General features: G+C 36.4%; 1 protein-coding gene across 1 annotated transcript in view; it reads left to right on the top strand.

The window, feature by feature from the left end:
• Positions 1-23,905, top strand: part of IQCM (IQ motif containing M) — a 522,295-nt gene extending 498,390 nt beyond the window's left edge. Inside the window, exons 13-15 of the mRNA XM_072621219.1 lie at positions 14,405-14,532; positions 16,733-16,861; positions 22,514-23,905. The gene's annotated coding sequence lies outside the window, so the exon portion shown is untranslated. The remainder of the gene's footprint in view (positions 1-14,404; positions 14,533-16,732; positions 16,862-22,513) is intronic.
• Positions 23,906-25,062: the final 1,157 nt, after the last annotated feature.

The raw sequence follows: 25,062 nt of genomic DNA, 5'->3' as shown, positions 1-25,062 counted from the left end.
AGAACATAATTTTCCAGTGGCCATGAAGTTGACTGAAGCAGGCTCTGTGAAGCAATTAGAGCTTGGTCAGACATAGAAGAAACCAAGATCTTCTACTACATCCTGGGCCATGGCCAGTCATATTGACTTTTATCCTGCCACTAGTCTTCAGTAACTGAAAGAGAGTGAGGCTCATGACTTTACACAACTCTACCTCACTTAAATTCAATTTACTCACAAGTCAGGAGAAGGACCTGTGATGGGTCCTCTTCAAAAAAGAAGGCCAAACAACAATTATATGCCAGACACTATTCTAAGCAGTAGGGATATAAAGAAGGGCAAAAACAAAAACTTCAAGGAGCTCACTTTGTAATGGAGGAGACAGTGTAAACACTTACCCCAAGGTGTCTAGTGTAAATGAAATATGATCTCAGAGAGTAGTAATAAACTAACTATATGTGAGGTAAGGAGAGAGACTAGAAACGATCTCTTACAAAAGGTGAGATTTTAGCTGCTCTTAAAGGAATTGAGGGAAGTCAGGAAGCAGAGGTGAGCAGGGAGAGCACTCCAGGCTTTGGTAACAACCAGTGAAAATACATAGTTGGGCGGTGAAATGTATTGTATAAGAACAGCAAGGAAGGTAATGTTACTGAATAAAAAGAAGGCAGAAGGGAATAAAGTGTCAGAGGACTGGAAAGAGAAGAAAGGGCCAGGTTAGACCTGTGGGAGGCTACCCAGTCAAACAGAAGATTTTGTTTGATTTTAGAAGTAATGGGGAGGACCTGGAGTTGGGAATCACATGGTTACTCCATTTAAGAGGGCATCCAGGCATGTTGCTTCATTATTTTCTCCTAGAAGTCACAATCTCCAGAAACCCATAATTAGATAAAATAACATCATAATTTGGAGAGGGTGGAGGGCTCCTCCTAGATTCTCTGTTTAACAGGGCACCAGGGCATTCACTTCTTAATTTCCCGCTCTGGATGCAAAACTTCATCATTCCCCATAGTGGGTACTTCCTCTCCCCACCACTCACCCCACTTTTTGATTTAAAAAAAAATGTATAATCTTCTATTATTAGATGGTAAGCTTCTTGAGGATATGAATTGTCTTTTTTTTTTTTTTTAGTATCCCTAGTACTTGGCATAGTGCCTAGCAGATAGTAATCATTTAATAAGTTCCTGATGACTATTGCCTAGTATTTCATGGTAGATAGAGTAGTAGCTTGAAGCCAGAAAGGCATGCTTTCCAATTCCACCTTAAATCCTTAATAGCCACATGTCTATGTAAGTCACTACTTTTCTTGACCTCAGATCTTCAAGTATAAATTCCCTATTGGACTAGCGATCTCTAAGGTCTCTTACAATTCTAAATCTGTGATTCTATGGTCCTAATGATAACTTTTCAACCTGGTAATTATGCAGATTTGGATTTCATCCCCTTTTATCTTATCTCCTTTTGAGAAGTTAAGGTTTCCACTCGAATTCCAATCATTGCCATTGATGGAGCCAAGCTAACATTAATTTCTCTTTATAGAATTTCCTCCTTTCTTCTTCTAACAGAGGTCCGTCATCCTTGAATTGGTGAGCAGACTCACCGATCATGTTGATAGTGAGAAGTAAGCAAGGAAATCATACTGCTGATGACAGGAGCAGTTGCGGATATGCCAAATGTCAGTGAAAGTGGCTATGTTCATTTGTCTCACTTCCTGCTTTCTTTGCACCACTCCATACTGGTGCATGCTTTTGTTTTTTAATTTCCCCACTCCCTCTTTGGCATTCATGCATTCTTTGGTTTCTATTCTCGTGATGTCCACTGTTTTCTTCCGGTCCTCCTTTGTCAGTCTTCTGCTTTTCTTTCCCCCTTTCGCCCCCTCTTCTTCTTGGAATGGAATAGAATTTACTAAGTACTTACTTTCTTCCAGGCATTATGTTCAGTGCTGAGGATGGAAATTCAGCGTGTCTTAAAGTCTTAACAGACTCTAATAGTTGAAACTACATTAAAACTTCCCATACCCAAACCTTGGGAACACCCTGTATTAAGAGACAAGGCAGCCTCTATGCTCTGAAAGCTTATGATATAATAAAGAATAACCATACATATAGGGGAGTTGTCAGGGAGGAGAGTTTTGGTTGTATTGGTTCGATTACTACTATCTGTGCTAGAGTAGGAAAGCGAGGTTGGAGAGAGGAGGGTATGCACAACTTATGGCATGAAAATGACTGGGGAGCAAGTGGTGGCTCTGGTTCAAACTGCATATAGTAAATGCTCACTGTTCTGAAGCTCAGGGAGCCAAAATGGAAGTCTGGATGCCAGACTGGGGGTAAAGGCTAGCACTCAATAGAACAGGAAATCACCTCAAAGGACATCGAATTCATCTCCTCCATTTTATAGATCAATAGACAGACTCAGTAAAGGTGAAGTGATTTACCTAGGGTCAAATGGGTAGTATAATTTGTATCTAGGTCCTCTGACTCCTAATCCAGTACACTTTCTATTCCTCTTTGATGGTTGACTTACAACCTGATTCAATAATTCATACCTAGAAAATAAATATGAAATTATGCACTTATCAAAAATATGTGCAATATTTTTTGACTTGCACATTTATTTATTGTTTATGAAATGTCTTCAATATAACATTTTCTTCTGGGGTGTCCATAATCTAGGACCTTAGAATCACCAATGTTTTTCCCTCCTTGGGCCTTAAGTTCCTTGAAATTTCTACATCTTTTGAAGCTATTGACTACAATCTGTTTGTATATGTTGTTTCATCTCTTGGCTTCTTTGTGACTTTTCTCTCCTTTTTAAATTCCAACCACTTTGGCTATTCCTTTTTAGTCTTATTTTATGGATTCATGACCTGGCTCTCAATCTTCTAAGACAAGAATTCATAAAAAAAATTCTTGTCATAGACTTGCCAGTCTCATGAAGCCTATAGGCATCTTCTCCAAATAATGTTTTTAACTACATAAAACAAAGTACAGAGGATTCATAGGAAACCAAATATATTGAAATACAGTCATCACATTATTATTGCCTACTTCTTTTCTCTCCCTATTCTTCCCCCTTGGTTATCTTATAATCTTTTATGAATTCAATTATCATATTTATTCAGATAGCTTTCACATTTCTATCTCCAACCCTAATCTCTCTCCTGACTTTCAGATCCACTTAACCAACTGCTTGATGGGCATCTCTACTAGGATGTCCCATTGCCATTTCAAACTTAATTTCTGGTCATCTTTCTACCAAAACTTTCTTCTAAATTTTCCTATATCTATTGTGGGCAATCTAATCCTCACAGTCCTCCGAATTTGTAACCTAGGAGTTATCCTTGACTGTTGCTAAATCTTGTCAGCTTTGCATCCAGAACATCTCTTTTATCTGCTCTTTCCTTTCCCCTCACGTGACCACGACCCTCCTTTGTCAATTGATGTCTATGCTATTCTCATAAACTCCTAATTTGTTTCCTTGGTCCCTTTCCCTTCTAATCAGTCCTCCATAGAGCTATCAAAATAATCTTCCTAAACCCCAGGTGTGACCAAGTTACTCCCCTGTTACAAGGTCCTTCAACAATTTTCTGCTATATCAAAGATAAAAGTTAAAGTCTTTAGCTTGGTATTCTTGGTATGGTACTCTCTATAATGTGGCACTAGCTTATGGTTCTATGCTATTTATTCACTCTACATTCCAAGAAAACTGAACTAAGGCTTTGTCCTCAGGATAGTTGACATTGAATGTCCTGCCTCAGTACATGTGCACCAGGTATCTGCCATACTTGGAATGAACTCTTTCCTTATCCTTGTCTCTCAGAGTCCCTACTTTGTTTCAAGATCAGCTGAGGGCCACATCTTTCTTAGGATTTCCTGATTCCTGCCTGCTGCTCCACAAAGTTGTTGATGTTCTCTCCTATATAAAAATGCCCATTATGTATTTATTTGTACACATGTGGTACCCATTTGGATTGATTAGACAGCCTGTGATGGCAGAGTGTTTTCATGGTGTCATTTTATCCCACCTAGCATTGCACCATGAATATTGTAAGTACTTAATAAATACTTATTTGAATTGAGTTAGATGAGTGCTGTTAACATATTTTAGCCCCAGGGCATTTCATATCCTTGTTTGTTTTATCTCAAATCATGGCTCTTGGTGCAGTTTTAATCTATTTTCTTCAATTCTGCTTCTAGTCAAGATGGAAAACATCTGACCTACCATCTTCTATTAAAAGGAATCTAATTGAGTTAATTGGATAGCCTTCACATTATTCACCTAGGCAACAAGAACATAACATTATCATAAATGAAGAACCAGAAAGGCTGTTGGAGGTTATCCAGTTTAACCTTCTCTTTTTACAGATAAGGGCCAGAGAAGTTAAATATCTCACTCAAGATCACCAGTAGGTAATAAAGGGGCAGAGTTAAAATTTGAACTTGGGTCCTTTGACTCCAAAACAGCAATTATTATAATGCACTACACTGAGATCCATAAAATGGACAATGCTTTCCCACCTCCCATCACCACTCTTCTTCAAAACTCTCTGAGGGATTTCAAGTCTGAATGGACAAACTCCTTCTCTAGAAATGCAAGGTAGACTCATGTTATCTAGCACACTGTGTATTCTAGTTTGGGTCTGGAGATATGACTTATAGAAAAACAATGTCATTCTAGGTGAAGAAATGAAGCCCTGGTAATGTGAATCAGTAATAAGACCATACTGCATATTGCTGATAATAGATGAAAATTCCAAATGAGAACCGCTAATAAACTCACATTTATGTTCCTAGTACATAAACTGCCTTTGGTGTATTAAAACTACTCTATTTCATAATTATGGAAACAATGATGCTAAACGAATGTATTTCTGGTATAATTTAGTGGAATACTTGTTAGATAGCATTTCCACATTTATTTTGGGAAAATAAATAATTCACACACCCAAACTTATAAAACTTGACAGAAAACCACAAAATCAGTTAAGATCATTCCCAGTCTAAGACCTGATGGTATATTTTAAAATATGGGCTACAGAGGGAGGCATCCTGAGGGAATTACATGCAGCAGAGAAGTCAAAGAATTTCCTCTATGAACTATCTGCTTCTTGGAACTAAATGTTAAATAGTATCACTACTTCATGTATTCATTCTTTGGCCTATCTTTTTTGTAGTTTGACTCCTAATTCTCAAAATATATGATGACACACTGCTTTGTAGCCTAAAGATACTTATATGACTCTTCATCTATCCTAAAAGAATTCTCTTGAACTGACCAACAAACACAACTATGCCTCTACATGTTGGAAGAAATATGGTTTATTTCACCTTTAAAGTGTCCATGGCTGAAATTTGAGCACCCTCAGCATATCCTCTATTAAATTGAGGTTGTGTTGTGGTAAGTGCCTATTATCATTGTAATAGTAATTATTAAGTTTCTGTCAAGAAATTGAGAAAATTTCATGAGAGAAAGTAAGTTAGAAAAAATCAAATTTCCATCTATTCCTCACACTGAATAGCTTCCCAATTCTTCATCTTCCCTTTCCTCCTCAAATACACATCAATCTTTGCCAAATGAGAAAGTTTGTTTTGGTGCTAAATTGGCATAAACCACAAATCCGGAGAATGAATGTCACCTTAAACTTAGAGATGTTCGCAATGAGTGGTTGATTTTGAGGATAGAAACTGGAGGCAAAGGGGGTGGAGCAAGTTGCCAATATAATAATCACATAATTAATGACAAGGGTGCATTTTGAGAAAACAATCAAAACAAAACATTTCATCATTCATCAAGCAAAATCCAACTGACAAGACTAAGCAAGAGTGTCTGAAGGCAAATACAGAATAATTTTTTCATTAATGTTTGAATCCTGGACATGATCCAGACTTAATGGAGATATATGTGAAAGACCTGAATCACAGTTTCTGGGTCTTCCATTCATTACTGAGCCATTGCCAGATCTGATATCAATGAAAGTACTATATATTAAAAAAAAAACAAAAACCCCTACATTTCTGCCATTGAGATTGGATTTTCTGAGCCCTTTTGTCTGCTAAGCCATCCATGAGCACATGGGCCCCCTCTGTGTGCCTCCTGTTTTCCCTTTTCTTTCCTTTCATATAGTGCCTTGTGAGATCCAAAGCAGCAGTTGCATCTTAATCCCTCCCAGACCCGCCCCCCCCTCCCCCCGCCCCAAAGCTTCCAGAATCATTTCAGCATTATCAGAGGCTGTGATGGAGCCAAAGGTAGAGTCTCAACTGCCAAGGGGCAAAGAATAGCCCACAAAAAGAGAAACCATGATAAAGAAGAAAAGCTAATGAGATGTTGATCTGACTGTACATTTGTATCTGTAAAGATACAAATGGAAAATAGTTAAAGAATAGCCTGATTCCATGTCCCAACTACATTTATATACTAATCTCTCAAATGTTTATAATCATTCTATGAATCTTTAGGGCTTAGCATTGTTTTTTTCTTTTCTATATGTTGGACTAGAACTGCCTTTCCCTACTTGATTCATATTTGTACTCTGGGAATACCTTTTTTATTTCCTCCTCCCCTATTGGGAAGGACCATTTACACCAGAAGCAAAAATACAATTGTTCTTCAGGAATCAGAGGTAGGAATAGACTTGATGCCCTGGGAGTTTAGTTTCCAACTTGAGGAGAAAAAGCCACCTCAGATCATTGAACACACGGCAAACTGAGAAGACAGGTCAAGGACAAGGATTAGTGAAGGTTGTCAGTCTCAATCCAAGAACTAGCTACTATGGCTAGCCACTATGCCAGATTTAAGATACTGCATATGTTGCATTGAATTAAGTGGGGTGGGTATGCAAAAAATGACAACATTAATGTGACTTCTAAAAAAAAGACCCTCCTGACTCAGAAAATGTCGTAGAAGTGTCAGTCTAATAGCTACAATCTGAATTTAATTTCTCAGTTTGCCTAAGGTTCTTCTGAAGGGATGAAAACTGTTACTTACGTGGCTACTCACATTTCCACTAGATTATGAGCTCCTAGAGGGCAAGAAAACCATGCCTTACTTGTATCTGTCTCCCTTGTTGCCTAGCTTCATGATTTGCAAATTATACACACAATACATATTTAAATGAATGAATTATTCTTCCTTGTATCTAGAGTTGAGTTAATCTCTAAAAATAGTTGGGAAATTCATGGCTTGTGAGTTATCTTTTAGGATAAAGTTAATGCTTTTAGTAAGAAATATTTTAAAATTAATTTTTATTCTTTAAGATTTTTCTCTTTTGCATATCCCCCTAACTTAAAATATCTTGTAAGCACACATACACATATACATATATATGTATGTACATATATATGTATATGTGTGTGTCTGTATATATATATGCATGTGTGTGTATATATAATATATATGTATATATATGTATATATGGTTAAGCAAAATAAATTTCCTCATCAGGCTTGCCCAAAAATTAGTGTCACATTCTGCATGTTTAGCCCATCACCCTCTGTCAGGAGGTAGGTAGTATTAGTCTTCATAGACCCTTTGGAAACACTATTGATCATTGCAGTGATCAAGTTTTTTTTATAATATAAATTATTCTTCTGGTTCTGCTCAAATCACTCTACATCAATTCATACTCATTTCCCTAGGTTTCTGTGAAACAATTGCCCTCATTATTTCTTATGGCACAATGGTATTCCATTACATTCATACACCATAATTTGTTCAGCCATTACTCAATTGATGCACATCCTTTAGTTTCTAGTTCTTTGTCAACACAAAATAAGTAATGTGAATACATTTGAGCATATGGATCCCTTCCCCCTTCCTCTATCTCTTTGGGCTAGAAACCCAGTAGTGCTATCTCTTGGTCAGAGGGTATGCATCATGTAGTAATTTAGAGGAATTGTTTCAAATTGCTTTCCAGAGTGGCTGTTACCATTTAGTTGTTTCAGTTATGTCCAGTTTGTCATGACCTCATTTGGAGTTTCCTTGGCAAAGATCTTAGTTTGCCGTTTCCTTCTCCAACTCATTTTACAGATGAAGAACTAAATTAATTAGGGTTAAGTGACTTGCTCACATCACAAAATTCACTGTCTGAGGCCAGATTTGAACTCACGAAGAAGAGTCTTTCTGACTTCTGGTCTGACATTCTATTCAACTGTTCTGCACCAAATGATATTTTCACCAACCATGCATTACTTTGCCACTTCTCCCAACAGCTCCTCCATATGTGATTTTCTTTCTTTCTATCTTTTTTTTTTTTTTTTGGTCATTCTGATGCTGGTTAAGAAAAACACCAGTGCAGCTTTAATTTACATTTCTCTAGTTTTTGTTGTTTGGGAGCATTTTTTTTTCAAATGGCAATTGATAGCTTAGATTTCTTCTTTTGAGAATCGTCTGTCCATATCCTTTGACCTCTTACCAATAGGAAAATGAATTCTAGTTTTATAAATTTGAATTAGTTCTTTATACATCTTGGACATGAGATTTACCATGGAAACTGCAGATCTGTTTTTCACAATTAACTGTTTTTCTTTTAATTCTAGCTGCATTGACTTTATTTGTGCAAAACATTCACAATTTTATGTAGTCAAAATTTTATATTTTATCTTCTATGATCCATGCTTGATCCTCTAAGTTGTGAATTATGTTAATTTTTATATCTAAGCTATTTATTTATTTAGACCTTACATTGGAGTGTGGTTCAAGTTGTTGATGTAAACCTGATTTGAGTCAGACTATTTTCCAGTTTTTCCAGTGTTTTTTGTCAAACTGAGCTCTTACCTAGCAGATGGGGCTTTAGGTATATCAAATACCAGGCTGCTACATTCATTTTCTTCTGCATGTTGTATCTCTAATCTGTTCCATTGATCAATATTTTTATTTTTTAAAACCATACCAACAATTTTTTTGGTGATTACTGCTTTTTAGAAGAATCTGAGATTTGGTCTGAAAAAAATTCCCCAACTCCTACCCTGCACCTTATGTTCTTCCCTCTTATTTTCATTATTTCCTTTGAGATTCTTGAACTTTCACTCTTACAGATGAATTTCGATATATATTTTTATAGCTCAATAAAATAATCATTTGGCAGTTTTTGTATGACACTGAATAAGTAAATTAATGTAGTTACTGTTATCATATTTATTGTATTGGACTGGCCTATCCATGACCAATTAATATTTCTTCAATTATTTAAGTCTATATTATCATAAAGAGTATTTTGCAATTTAATTCATATATTTCCAGTGTGTGGCTTGCAAGTAGACTCTAGAGAACTTTATATGGTCTCCAGTTATTTAAAATGAAATTTCTCTATCTCTCCTTGCTGGGTTTTGTTGATAGCATACAGAAATGTTGATGATTTATGTAGACTTCTTATAATATACTACAATTTTGCTGTACAGTTTCAATTAATTTTTACTTATTTTTCTAGTATTCTCTAAGTAAACCATCATATTGGTAAAAAGTAATAATTTTGTTTAATCTGTTTATATTCATTCTTTTAAATTATTTTTAACTTGTCATTGCCATAGCTTCCATTTCTAGTATTATATAAAATAGTAGTAGAAACAAGGGACAACCCTACTTTATCCTGCTTCTGTTGGAAAGGCTTCATTCAATGTTGACTCTTTTCGGTAAAATGTGTGCTTTTGCTTTTAGAGAAATATTACTTTCCATATAGATGCAAAGTCCTTTTATTTTCATGTTTTCTACTTGCTCTTTTTAATGGAAATGTCTTTGGTATTTTTCAGAAGCTTTTATTTTGCATCTATTGATATAGCATATGATTTTTGTTGTGTTTTTTATTAATTCCATTAATTATGTTGATATTTCATTTAATGTTGAATCAACATTGCATTCCTGGTATAAATCCAGCCTGATCATAGTGCATAATCTTTGTGATTTTTGGCTGTAGCCATTTTGCTAATATTTAATTTACAATTTTTGGGTCAATGTTCATTGAAGGTATTGGCATGTGATTTTCTTTCTTTGTTTTGACTTTCCTTGGTTTAAGTGTCAAGATCATAGTTGTAGCATACAAGAAATTTGATAGGATTCTTTCTTTTCCTGTTTCTTTTTTTTTAACAAATCATTTGTAAAATATTGGAATTCATTGTTCTTTGAAAGTTTCATCAAGTTCATTTGTGATTCTATCAAATTCTTATTTTGGGGGAGGTGGTTTCATATTTGGCACTTTTTTTTTTCCTGAGTGGGCTTTTTAAAATTTTAGTTTAATATTCTTTTTAATGAATAAAACTATACTTCCTCATCCTCCCCCCACAACTCCCATTAAGAAAGAAAAATAAAAAGCAAACATAGTTATATGTTATATATAGTTTTATATATATAATACATATTATATATATATATATATATATATATATATATATATATATATATATAAAACTAGAAATAAAGCTAGAGAAATGCAAATTAAACCTGCACTGGTGTTTCTCTTAACCAGTATCAGAATGACCAAAAGAAAAAAGAAAAAAAAGACAGAAAGAAAGAAAATCACATATGGAAGAGCTGTGGGGAGAAGTGACAAAGTAATGCATTGTTGGTGAAAATATCAATAAATATATAAATAAAAAATATATATACATATATAGTTATATAGTTACACTATATACAATGCGACATATATACATATATAGTTATACTAACTATAGCTAAGTAAAATAAATTCCTGCATTGTCCATGTCAAAAAAAAATGAGAAAGTTTATCTGTCATCTATTTATTGTTCTTTTAATCTGAGCACTTTATAATTTCACAAATGTTCATCTACTGCATTTAAGTTGTCAATTTTATTGGCATATAGTAGAACATAATAATCTTGGGCATTTTCCTTTATTTCTTCCTTTATTAAGAATTTTTTAAAAAATAATTTATACTGGCATCTTGATACCTTCCACTATTATTATTGTTGGTAACATAGAACATACTTTTACAATTTGATTTACATTATTAACAATTTCTTAAGTCTAGACAATCAGCAAAACAATAAATCAATGACTGATTTGTAACATTTGCCTATTTCTAAGGTATAGATGCTCGTAATTGAAAATTTAGCAATTGACTCTCCAAGCCTATTCAAGCTAAGTCCAGCACACCCCTGGGTACAGATCATGTTTTCCCATTAATCCACAATCATTTATTAAGTACCAGCTAACAAACTATGTGACGAGCTCAGTAATGAGTGCTAGAGGTACAAGGATAAAAATGAAATGGTCCTCTTTGTAGAAGTTATATTCTCTAAGGGAAGACCACATGAACAACATGTATTCGTGTAAGCATTTAAAATAAATACAATGTCATTTAGCAGGGAGTTGATAGCACTGGGGAGGATTAGGAAAGCTCTCATGTAGAAGGTTGTATGTGAGCTGAGCTTGGAAGCAAAAAAGATATTCTGAGAGTTGGTCTGGAGGAGAGAGTGCATGAGAGATCCTGTGCATGGAAATGAGTTAGGGTACCTTGTATGAGGAACAGTAAGACATCCAGTTTAGCTAGACCCCATAGTACAGATAGGGGAGTAACTTATGGTAAGCCTAGAAAGGTGGATTGGAACCAGGTTGTGAAAAGTTTTAAATGACAAATTTTTATTTCTGGTTTTAGAGACAAAAGGGAGCCTGTTTTTAAAAAATTAATTTATTTGTTTTCAGTTTTCAACAATCACTTCCATAAGTCTTACATTTTCTATCTCTCCCTCCCCTTCCTCCCTGAGATGGCATGCAATCTTTTATGAGTTCTATACATACATTCTTATCAAATACATTTTCACATTAATCATGTTGCATAGAAGAATCAAAATGAATAGGAGAAACCATGAGAAAAAACCAAAACATAACACAAGAGATAATAGTCTGCTTCATTCTGTGTTCCAATTCCGTAGTTCTTTGTCTGGATGTGGATGGCATTTTTGCCTCAAGAGTCCTTCAGGAATGCTTTAGGTTCTTACGTTGCAGCCATTGGAGTTTCTTGAGAATGGGAACCACATGGTCAGACCTGTGCTCCTGGAATATAATTTTGATCTAAGTAGAGGCTGGATTAAGAACGAGAGAGAATTGTAGAAGAGAAAGGGTATATAGGAGGTTATTACAATAGTCCAGGTCAGGTAAGTGGCTCAGTGGATAGAAGGTGGATCCTGGAATCAAGGAGACTCATCTGAGTTCAAATCTGCCCTCAGATATTTACTAGCTGTGTGATCATGGGCAAGTCATTTAACTTTGTTGGTCTCAGCTTCCTCATCTGTAAAATGAGCTGGAGAAGGAAATGACAAACCACTCTAATATTTTGCCAAGAAAAACCTGAAAAGGTTCATGAAGAATCAGACATGACAATAACTAAAAATATTTCAAGAGAGAAGTGGTAAGGACTTGGAACCATGGGTATAAGTAGAATTGACAAGATTAAGCAATTAATTATATATATGGAGAAGGAGAAGTCAAGGATGAGTTAGAGACTTTGAAACTGATCATTTGGAATGACAGTGGTAGCTTTGGGAGAGTTAGGGAAGTATGGGAAAGTTGTAGGATCAGGGAGAAAGATTAGTTGTTGTTGTTTAGTCATTCAGTCATGTCCAATTCTTCATGACCCCATAGCATGTCAGGCCCTTCTATCCTCCATTATCTCCTGAAGTACATTCAAGTTCATGTTTGTTGCTTCCATGGCACTATCTACCCATCTCATCCTCTGCAATCTCCTTTTCCTTTTGTCTTTAATCTTTCCCAATATCAGAGTCTTCTCTAATGAGTCCTATCTTCTCATCATATGGCTGGAGCTCCAGTGTTTGACCTTCCAGTGAATAGCCTGAATTAATTTCTTCAAGTATTAACTGGTTTAATACTCTTGATATCTGAGGGACTCCCCAAAGTCTTCTTCAGTGCCATAAATTCAAAGTGCTGATTATTTTCCAGTGCTCAGCTTTCCTTATAGTCCATTGCCCATGGCCATCCATTGCTACGAAGACACCTATGGCTTTGACTATGGATATGGTAAGTTTGAGGTGCTTGGAACTTTAAATGTAAAATGTCCAATAGGGAGTTAGTGGTATGAGTCTAGAGCTCAGGGAAGACACCAGGACTGGTCATCTGCATAGATTTAAACTTAGGGGAGCTAATGAGGTTGCCAAGAGAAATAGGAAAAAGTAAGATAAGAGTTTGGGACAGAGCTTTAGCATGGACCCACAGTTTTGGAGTGGGACATAATTGATAATGATCCAACCAAGAAGACTGAGACCCATATATTTATTTCTTGTCCAGGTACTTTAGATAGATAATGGAATGGAGGGGCAGTGGAAAGGGAACAAACATTTACTAAGTTTCTACTATGTGCCAGGAACTGTGCTAAGCACATTATTGTTTTATTGTTTTACTTGTATCTGACTCTTTATGATCCAATTTGGGGGCCTTCTTAGCAAAGATACTGGAATGGTTTGCCATTTCCTTCTCCAGCTCATTAAAGTTGAGGAAACTGAGTCAAATAGGGTTAAATGACTTGCCAGGGGTGGGAACTTGCAGCCATGAGGCCACATGTATCCACCCCTGGTCACTTGCCCATAGTCACACAGCTAAGAAGTGTCTGAGACCAGATTTGAATTCTGATCGTCCTGGTGCTCTACCCAAGGCACCACCTCATGTCCCCAAGCACTTTAGAAGAACTAAAATAGGACATCTTTATAACCACAGTCAGTAAAGTTTGTTTCTGTTTTTGTTTTTGTTTTCTTCCTCCACTGTTTTTCTTTTATGCATGGGCAAATAAATTTCTTCTAAATGTTTATGGATTCTATTGTGATTTTATTGTTTTTTTTCATGTGTCGTTGCAATTAGTTCACTTTCCTCTGCCAGTAGGAGAATGGGGAGAACCTCTCATAAGATAGAGAATCCAGGGGATGTAATCCACTGCTTGGAATAAAGCAGTAACTAAATTATTAATGAAGAATGATTATTTTTGTAAGCTTAACTTTATACCCTCAGATAGGATTCACCTCATCTACTTTGGCTGACTTAATGCCCCCTAAGCCCCTCAGTTAAGTTGAGGTGCTCTCCATCGCCATTCATGGATTTTTTTTAATGTTGCACTTCCTGCAGGATGAATCCTGCATGACTTCACAGGAAAATGTGATCTCAGATCTGCAGAGTAGACTAAAGCTATCATCCATGGTTTTGACCTTCAAAGGGAGATTCTGGAACAGGCTTCATTAGCCAAGCCTAGGAGCAGTAATTTGCCCCTATATGTCTGCCAATACTGACAGAAAACAAAGTAGATCCTTATCCACTCCCATTGTACTCATCACTCCCAGGAAGCCAGTCACACCCTAAAAGGAGAAACAGGATCCTTTGCCACTTCAAAGTGGTGCTTTTTTCCCCATCGGCTCTCTTTAAATTCTGATTTGGAAGACAACTCAAAGTCTCCTATCACTCCCTTTTGCTAAAGGCTTGAAATTCACACCATGGTATCCGGAGAAATCACAGGTAAATGGGAATCACCTGGTACTTGTCTGTTGGTGCAGCCCTGCCTGTCTGTCTTCATCTACTATTCAAGAGTATTACAGCATCGTCTAGGTATGTGATCCATTTCAATATCAACATCCTAACAAACTTGACCTCAGGATGATCTTGAAATTTACAAGCTAAATAAAATAATTATATTGCAATCCTGGGAACAGGCCCAAAACTGTATAGATGAATGATGAACAAGGAAGACTGTGTTTTCATGAAAAATATTCCACTTGAATAACATCACCTTGCCAATGTATTTTTTAACTAAGGGGACCATTGGTGTACATTGTTAAAAATAAATGAATAATCCCCATATTTCTGCCATCTGGTCTTTGGATGACCCAGAACCTAACTTTAGAGTTGTAGGGTACTTAGAAGGTTATTTGGTCAATGTGTTTGGGGGAGGGGGAATGGTCTCTGTTTGTAGCAGCTGATTTATATTTCTAACTCTGTGTAAGGGGGAGTGGTCAACAGAGTCTGATCAGTTTCATAAATGATGAATCCCTGTGATGAGATTACAGAGGGTATACATCTCTTTGGGAGTATCTCAGAAGCACATCCTCATGGAGAGTGTAGGCATGCCCACTGGTGACTTGCTAAGAGGATACCACAAGCTCTTGTTTGGATCCTAGTGACTCAGGCTCCCTACAAGATGATTGGCTGAATAGGACTCAGGAGGGATGAATTTTTGCCGGAGGAGCAATCACTCACCATGGGTTCTAAAAGCAATCAGAACAACTCACTCTCTCTTTTCGATTTACTTGTTGCTTTCCCCTGGTCAGAAGTCAGACTATCATGCAGCAGAGCAGACCTGTACCATTGGGTATAGGGGAAACTTATGAATAGCCTCTTCTCTATATAAGAATTGGAAATGAGGCAGGATTTTATCTTTACATAAGGAGAAAAGAGACCCAGAGAATGAGGTTTCCTAGCAGAAGAGATGTAAGACCTAGAATAATGTGAGATTTAGTGATCTTTAGATAACTCTGGCCACTAATGTAAGTGATGTTTCACTGAAATGCCTGCCTCATTAGCTTTTGGTGGCACTTGCCTTACCTACCACAGAAGTCATAATATTGGGGAATTAAGGTTTTAGTCCAGAGACGTTTCCTGAGAAATAGCTACTACATTGAAGTTTCAGCCTCTAGGTATCAACAGGAGTGCTCTGTGGCCTTTCAGCAAGACATCAATGGGAATGCCTCCATTTGTCATATAAAGGTGCCCAGGCATGCCTTAAAAGAAAGGTTCACACCCTGTAGTCTTATCAACGTGATTGGGATAAAAGAGAGTTGATATCATGTATGGGCATATCTAGATGCCTTTTGATGTGTTTATTCTTTTCAAGTTTATTAGCACTGCCAACATCTGGCAAATAATTTACTATTCAGACTTATATTCAATGTTATATGCCTTATTTTCATAATGATTTAAATTGTTTCTTATTGGGATTTATGTTTTTATTTTCCGAGTACTAACTGGAGTGATCATTTCTTTTCTTTCCCATAAACTTTGAATTGGGAAATGAAATCTCTAATGATACTTAGGGAAGCAATCGTCTTATGGTCCCAGGGTTTAAAGTTTCAAATCCAACCCCTTCCTTCTATAGAGGAAGAAACTAGCACTTCAAAAGGTTAAAGGACTTGCCCAAATCACTCAAGTCATCAGTAGAAAAAAATGGGATTTAAATCCATCTCCTGACTCCCACTCCATTAACTCTTTCCACTAAACTACATTGTCTTTGTCAGTGCTGTGGGTGCAATTTGCTCTCAAATGAGTTCTTTCTAATTGATCTGAAGTCATTCTGGGTTTTCAAAAAATTTAGAGAAGTCTATAAAATTCAATTCAATTCAATGCATATTTATTAAGCACAACTATGTGTCATACTGAAAAGTTTTGTATGATGATTTAGAAGAGTTGGGTTAGTATCCTAGTTCTTCCTGTGTGACCTTGAGCAACAATAATAGCTCACATTTACGTAATACCTTACTCTGTGTGAAACATTTTCTAGGCATTAAGTTAGCTTAAGCTTTCGGGGCCTCAGTTTTTCCATCTATAAAATGAGGGAGTTGGATGAACTCTAAGGTCACTTCCAATTCTAAATCTATGGTCCACTATTCAAGGCACCAACAGGGATGCAAAGATATGGCATACCCATCATCACCCTCCTTATAATCTTGAAAATAATGAAATATCTGAATGTTCATTTGAAAATAGATTTAAACCACAGTAATCAAATTTTTTTGCATTCATTTCTATTTCAAAGATTTTTCCTACGTCAGACAGTTTTCAGCATACAGAAGAAGAAAATTCAAGCCAACAAAACAATTCAATCAGATTTCTTGAGAGCTTACTACATGTAACGTCCTATGCTGGTTCCTGGGGAGATATAAAGGTAAAAATAGGAAACAGCCTTTGTCCTTAAGCAGCTTACTTTCTGCTGAGCCATAGGGAATGAAAACATATTAATAAAAAACAAGATAAGCTGTAAGGAAAAGAAGTAGTGCCTAGGGGACTTAGAAGCTAAAGATTTGAGGAGGTGGAGGTGAGCTCTATCTATGAGAGGTAGATAATGCAAAGGTACAAAGGTAGGAATTTGGATAGTAAGTTAAAAATAGTAACTAGCCCAATTTGGCTGGAATATGAAGTACATGAAGAGGAATAATGTGAAATAAGTCTGGAAATGTAGGCTTTAACCATATTGTTTAGAGCTTTAAATACTAGGCTGAGGAGTCTGTGGTTTATCCAAGAGGCAATAAGGAAAAACTGAAAATTTTCTAGCAGAGATGTGACCTGGTCACACCTATACTTAAGAAAGATTATTTTGGCAGCTGAATGGAAAATGAATTGGAGAGGGGAAAGCTTGGCAGCAGGGAAACCAATTTGGTATGCCAGTGTGTTAGTTCAGGCAAGAAGTGAGGAAGGATTAGACTGGGATGTTGACTTTATGAATGGTAAGAAGGAGACAGATGTGAGATAGATTGTGGAAAAGGTAGTTTTCTGACCACGCAGGTCATTTCACATCCCTACGTTTCAGATTGGACATATACGTAAATGGGGATATTGGATCAGATCATCACTGAATGTCCTTCTATTGAAACTCCCATTTTTTTAGATGGATGCCATGAAACTTGAGTTTTGCTATCTATGCTTGAATATGTCCTTGAGGCACTGTGTTTTCTATTGCATTATACATCACTGACATCTTCAATAAATGTTTCTAGTGCAGAAATGGAAATTCTCAAGGATCCTTAAAGTAGGTCTTGTTATGTAAAGTAGCCTTACCCAGCAAAACTGAATTAGACTAAGATCCAATTGGAAAACAAAACAAAACAAACGTTCGTAAAAGTTTTCAAAGTGAGTTATAAGTAGGAAGACCTGGAGCCTATGTACAGTCTTCATTTTTGTGTGGTAGCCTGACTGGGGCTCATGCACAATAAGTATTTGATAAATGTTTGTTGATTTGGCTTGAATAAAGGAAGACAAGATGTAGTAGTGAAAAGAGTGAGGTGTCTGTTTACCTAGATTCTAGGAAAGCTTTGCCAGTCATTGTTCTGTGACCTTAGCCAAGGTGCTCAGCATGTTAAAAACTTGATTTCTTCACCTGCAAAATGGATCTGTTGGGCATCAACTTCAAAAAGTTCCAGTGAGTTTCAAATAACATTCTATATAAAAAATACTTTGAAAAGTAAAATGTTCAACGTAAGGCAATGGTAAAAATTCACATAATTTAGAATTGAAAGAGAGCTTAGAAATTATCATCTTGTCCCAATCTCTTTAACTTTAGCTTACAAAGAAGGAAACGGAGACCCAGTGAATTTGCCACCATATACAAGGTATAAACACTACAGGGAAAGGGAAACATTTACTTTTGTCCAGGCCTTGTCATATGCTATTCTGCCTTGTTTCCAAAATTTTAAGAAGGACCTTTCTGAATGGTGAATTAAGTCCTTTCTTCTCATGTCATCCTGCCCAGGAGGAGACAGAATACTACTTGCTTTCAGTCATTTGCGTCAATATTATTCTTGTATGTCTGACAACAGAATATCATATTTTTTGATGGCTCCTAGCTCTCATCTCTCTCAATAGATGTAAATTCCAACCCACTCATATTTTCTCATCCTGAGAAATTTTTGTCCATTTCAGCCTGGCAGTCTATCCAACACACTGGAAGTCTTCCTTTGGGTCTGGTAACATTCCACATAGATTTGAGCTGTCACCTTTTTATCTCCTCATCCCAGAAATATGACTGACTCACCTCCCTTTCTGATGATATCTTTAATGTCTGTTCAGAGTCATTAAAGACTAACAATAACAACCGTAATAATAGTAGACAGCAATTATATATCACCTTATGATTACTACTGTAGGCTCAGCCAGTCAATAAGCATTTAGTATGTACCTACCATGTTCCTGAAATTGTGCTAGGCATTGGAGATAAAGACAAAAGTGAAATAGTCTACCTGCAGGAGGCTTATTAGTATAATTAATTAGTATACATATAATTAATTAGTATATCAAGGGAGATAATACACACACAGTTTATACAAAATAAAGATGGATTGAAAATCACTAGTAGTCAGGCAATTAGTAAAAGCTTCACGTAAAAATGGCATTAGAATCTTGAAGAAAACTTGGGACTCTGAGAAGCAAAGGTGAGGAGGGAGTGCATTTCTGGCATAAGGGGCAGCTAATACAGAGATAAAAAGATGGGAAAATTCACTGTCATATGAGGAACAACCATTAACATAGAGCCCCAAAGTTTACATAGCTTGTTTCAACCTCACTACAGACCTGGGAGGTAAAGGGATTATTATTTCTCATTTTAGAAATTTGGAAACTGAGTCCCTTGCCCACTGTCACATGACTAATAAGAGAGTTATGATTAGAATTCAGTTCTGTTGACTCCTAGCGTAGCATCCTTTCCACCTCATTCCTAATAAAAAGTCTGGAAAGTTATAGAAGACCTGCTTTCCCTCTAATTGCAGGTCTTCAAGCAAAAGCAGGATGAGCACTTTTCAGTGATCTCATAGAAGGGATTCCTTTTTGAGTCTGAGTTAGGGGAGGTGACCACTGAAATTGCTTCCACATCTTAACATTTTATTAGTCTATGAAAACCAGAGCCATAACTAGAATTCTTTTTCACCTGAGGCAAAAGCATTTTGCAGGAGGGAGGAACTGAGGAATAGAATAGAGGACAGGTCAGCTGTAGGTATACTGATGCCAGGAGAAGTATCCTGGTTAACAAAGGACCATGAGGTCAGGCACAGGGATAGCCATACAAGTAGAGAACAAGCATACCTCTTCATCCCAGGTAGGAGGCATAAATTTTCAACTTCACAATGCCAGTGCCTTAAGGTAATATCCGTTTTCTACCTTGCTAGTTATTGTTCTGGTTAATACTATTAATACTGGTTAATACTATGCAAGTGCTTGTGAATGTCATACGCCTTGTATCTCTTTTGGAAACTCCTGTAGTATTAATGTGATATCTCACCATATTTTAAAATTATCCCAATAAAAGATATTAAAGATGAACAGTAAACAATCTGCTCCCACAAGTAGTTTCTTAGATGTATAATTACAGCAATGAGCCGTTATTTATTTAAAATTCTTAATAATAACTTATCATATATTTTATACCAGCTACATTTCTTTGAATAAATATATAACAACTTCAGCAAGACTAGTCACAGAATAAATGTTCAAAATATTAATAATAGCAGTCCACATACATAGAATTCTTTATGGTTAAAAACCATTTCATATTTTTTTCATTCATTTATTCAGGTTTCACTTTAACTATTTTGAAAAGATCAGGGCAAGCCTCTGTTGCCCCCCATTTATATATTAGGAAAGTGACCAAGGTAATACGGCTAGTAATATTCCATAGTGTCATAGATTTGAAGCTGGAAGGAAACTTTCAAGTTCAATGCTTTACCTGGCATATCATGCTGACCAAGACAGGAAATGGTTCATAGAAATAAGAGAATTTTGTAGTTAGGCAGGACTTTAAAGATCATGTCCAATTCAATATCTTGTCTTGAAATCATAATCAGAGAAATTCAGGACCCAAATCTAGCCTGATGAAGACATGAAAGCAACCCCTTCTATAACATAAAGGACAAATGATTATCTAGTTTCTGCCTGAAGACTTCTAAAGAGCGTGATCCTACTATAGATCAAAGCAACCTATTCCACATTTTGATTCAGTACTTATTTTTTCCTCTGGGGATAAATCATACAAGTCTAGTATTGATCCATATTGTCTCTGTCTCTGTCTCCTCTCTCCTTCCCTCAAACTCTCTTTCTTTCTCCCACCATCTCAATGTAGAAAGATGAAATGATAGATAAAACAATAATAAATGCAGAAATAGGTTTCAACCTCAGGTTCCACACAAATCTGACTCCAAATCCAGTGCTCAACTTACTCTCCAGGGTGCATTGGAATGTGTGTGTATGTGTGTGTGTGTGTGTGTGTGTGTGTGTGTGTGTGTGTGTGTGTGTGTGTCTACTGGCAACTGTGTATACAACTTACTGGACATTTTTCATGAAAATAACTCTTTTACTTAAAAAAATAATGAGGTCAATAGTTATATTTTGTCTCCCTAGTGAGACCATTGGGATTATAAACCCCTAGAGAATAAGAAATACATCTTATTTGTGAGCCAAACATCAACAAAGAGAAGCATTACATAAAGAAGACAGACATATATAGAAAACTCTGAAATCTTGTAATACATAGTTCCCCCCCAAAATGCACACAATTTAATAGGACAGTAATAATGTCACTCCACTTATATCCCTTTCTATATTTTTGAGAGGGCTCTTCTGCACACTGAAAAATGTTTTACTAATTTTTTGTACATATCTGTCACTAACTACTAATCCACTCTCCTTTCCAATAAAAGCCCTTCTTTGAAACAGATTCTGTAGTGTCGACGCTCCCCATAGCACCTAAGGCCACATTAGAAGTTCATTTTGATTTTATTAAGCTCATGTCTGAGTAGTCAAGGGAGAAGAAAAGTATTCAGTACATAAGATGATTCCAAGTAGATCCATTTAATTTTTCATTGTAGAGACTAAAGTTAATTTAGGACAAGCAATGAAACTTATTGATTATCTCTGGGTCCTTTCCCACACAATAACTTCAAAACATATTCTTTATTATAACCTTAGCTTTGCATGTCTAGCTTAAGGAATGATAAATCTTTTAAATGGCTTCTAAGGGCAGTGTGTGCATATGTATGTGGGGGGTATTTCCTGTGAAACAGAGGCATTATGATGAAAAGAGGCTGCCATCTGGAATTGGAAGACCTCCATTCAGATTCTGACTTTGCTGTTTACTACAGCTTTGACTTTGACCCAGGTCCCTTGAGTCTCATTTTCCTCATCTGTAAAATGAAAGGGTTGGACTGGGTCAATGTTTCCAAAAGTATGGTCCAAGATCCCTGGGAGTTCTCAAGATTATTTGAGGAAATCTACAAAGTCAAAACTATTTTCCTATATTAAATGATGAAATGAGATAATATTTGCAAACCTGAAAGTAATATGTAAAAACTTTCTGGGGTTGTCATTACTTTTGAGAGTGTAAGGGCTTCGGAGAACAAAAGCTGGAGAAATCCTAGGTCAGAGAATATGAAAATTCCCTTCCAACTCCAAAGCCCATGGCCTTTTATGGAAGAGTCATGAAGAGTAAAATGATAATCTGGACTCCAGAAGCATGTGCTCTGATATGTAACAGGTGAGAGGATATGGATGTAAATATCAATAGTGATAGAAAGGAGACAGAACATGGATGCATTGTTTCTTTAACAAGTTATGACTCTACTACTAGGTAACAATATGACTTTAGACTCTCTCATTTCTATCTGTAATACAGCTTTAAAATAATATCTGCCTTCATGGTGTTATTATGGTAAGGTTCAAATGAGATTATACATGTCAAAGTGCTCTATATTTGTAATGCCTTATAAAAATGTAAGCTATTATTATTATTTTATTATAATATTCAAACACTAATCTTCTCATGTTAAATTCCCATTAGGGAGATCCAGGAGTATACAGTCTATATCGCTGGGTAAAAGCTACCTTGCTGACAAGTGAAAGGACCAATGGAGAGCATCTCTAGTCTACATTCCTTCTGCTTGGAAAATCAAGACTACTTGCTGTCTCCTAGAAATTCCCACACTTTGTTGTCTTTGTGCACCTACTCAGGCTGTTCCCTATACCTGAAATGCCCCTCAGCTAGGGATTTTAGAATGGAATTTCTACCAATCCTTTAAAACCCAATTGAAATGCCACTTCCTGCACAAAGTTTTCTTTGATTGTCCTGTTGATAGTAGCCTTTTCCTTCTTGGTCTTCATATAATACTTTGTGCTACTCTTATGAATATATGTCTTATTCTGAATTATAGTTGTGTGTGTGTGTGAGAGAGAGAGAAACAAAGAGAGACAGAAACAGAGAGAGAGAGACCAAGAGAGAGAAAGAGACAGAGAAAGAAACAGAGACAGAGACAGAGATAGACACTGAGAGATCCAACTAGATTCTAAGTCCTTGCAAGATATGCATTATTTATACTTGATATTTTCCTCAGTGCATTACACAGTGTTCTGCAAACTGTAGGTGTTCAGTCAATGTTTGTTCAATCCAATTGAATTTAATTGAAATTAATTGTTGTTGCTAATTGACCATTGGGCAATAGAGAGGATAATAATTTGGCATTAGGGAGGCAGAAGATAGCTTTCTGTGAAAGTGCAAGCTTTCCCCAGTAGATTATAAGTGTGAGGCCTAATTTTTTTGTCTTCATATCCAGAGTACCTAGGAAAGTTCCTTGTAAAAATCAGGTAATTCACAAATATCTGTGAAATTTTAGTTTAATACCTAGGTAAATAGTGTGTCTTCACTGAGACTGTAAGTACCTTGGAGATACAGATTTTGGTCTTGAAATACCTAAGACAGGGTTTTGCATATAATAAACACAAGGCCCTGAGATAAATTAAGAATCTTCTTTTTGGAATTGAAGGCTCAAACATAATTTTTCATCCTAATTATGCATATTTTGCCCCTTAGAGTATCCATTCCAGACAATATGGCATCCTTTCTATTGGCCCTATGTGATGATCCATCTCCTACCTACATGCCTTTCTCAAAGCCTAGAATGCTTGCTCCCCTCACCTCTGTCCCTTCCAAGGTCAGCTCACTTCTTACCTCTTCAAAGGGACGCATCCTAATTCCTCTGCTAGTCCTCCTTTTCCAAAATAATTGTTTTTATTTTCCATACATTTTGCTTTTACTTATTTTTGTACGTATTGTTCTCCTAAGTAGAAGGTAAAACTCTCAGGGATAAAAATTTATATTTTGTTTCAGTATCCCTAGTGCCCAACGCAGTTCAGTCATATTGTAGGTACTTAATAAAGGCCTATGGAATGAATGAATGGATCCTTAACAAAAGCTTGTTTGCATTTGGATTAAGTAAATCATGAGAATTTGTTCAGCCTGGTAGAAGTGATCAGGTACTACAAAGTACAGAAAATGTCAGGGAACTAGAAAACACAGAATTCTATATTCTCACTCACCTGTCCTTCTAATTTTTAAGGTGATGAAATGAGAACCTGACTATTCAGTGTGTCCAATACCAGACAACCTAAGTTTAGGCCGACTTCCTTGAGGTTTCTGAGGGCTAACCTTGTTCTTACTGGGGCTGTCTTGCCAACACCCTCTGCCCCTCTTCTCTACTCTTGGCCTCTCTGAGTCACTGACTTCCTAGCTCTTGGTAAAAATGAAAAACAATCATTCCCAAGGCCTGTGAATGTCTAAGGTCTAGTGACTTTGATCAGTGTTATTGGACAAAGCCACAGGATATTAAAAAAATAAGATTTAACCCATAATTGCCCTTTCAGTTTTTCATAAAATAGAAGACTGCTGATAAATCCTTCACTCAAATGCAGCTGACCCTGAAGACCTATATTTGTAAAACACCCAAATGATAGAATTCTATGTTTGCCTTGTTTTCAGCTTCTCTCATCCCAAGGAGGAGGACTTTCTGTTAAAGCATGACATTCTAGTAAACTCTTGAAATCTTTTTTGTTGAAAAGAGGATAATCCATATTTTGAATTATTTATGTGCACCATGAGGCTTTAAGGCATAGAGGGCAGATTTGTATTTTCCTTCCCATCAAATTACAGTCCTCCCTCTGACACCCTGGTCTACTCCATATTAATGAAGCACACAGAGCAGAAAAAGTGTTAGACTTCAGGTGGAGGATGAGCAGGTGCCCTCTTATCTATTCCCATCCACATGTTAACCATGAAGGACAAATGAAGAAAATTCTGCAGAGAGATGTTTAGTCGTTGCAATGCTTACAAGTAACAGTGCGGAAAGCTAGACTCATAAAGAGAAGCATGAGGTTCAGGCAAACAGGTATCTTCTCCCCTATTCCAGGATGAAGGGCATCTCCCATCTCATCCTGATCCCTGGGTAGTTATAATGCTTAGGCAATCTTGAGAGTGTATGTCTATACTAGTGTCTCGAAGTATCTGAACAGTCAAATATCCTAGAATCTTAATTAGGAGAGACTTCGGGTGCCATTTAG

The sequence above is a fragment of the Notamacropus eugenii genome, chromosome 6 (assembly GCF_028372415.1).
Source record: "Notamacropus eugenii isolate mMacEug1 chromosome 6, mMacEug1.pri_v2, whole genome shotgun sequence".
Taxonomy (NCBI): Eukaryota; Metazoa; Chordata; class Mammalia; order Diprotodontia; family Macropodidae; genus Notamacropus; species Notamacropus eugenii.
This window is presented reverse-complemented; position numbering and strand designations above follow the sequence as displayed.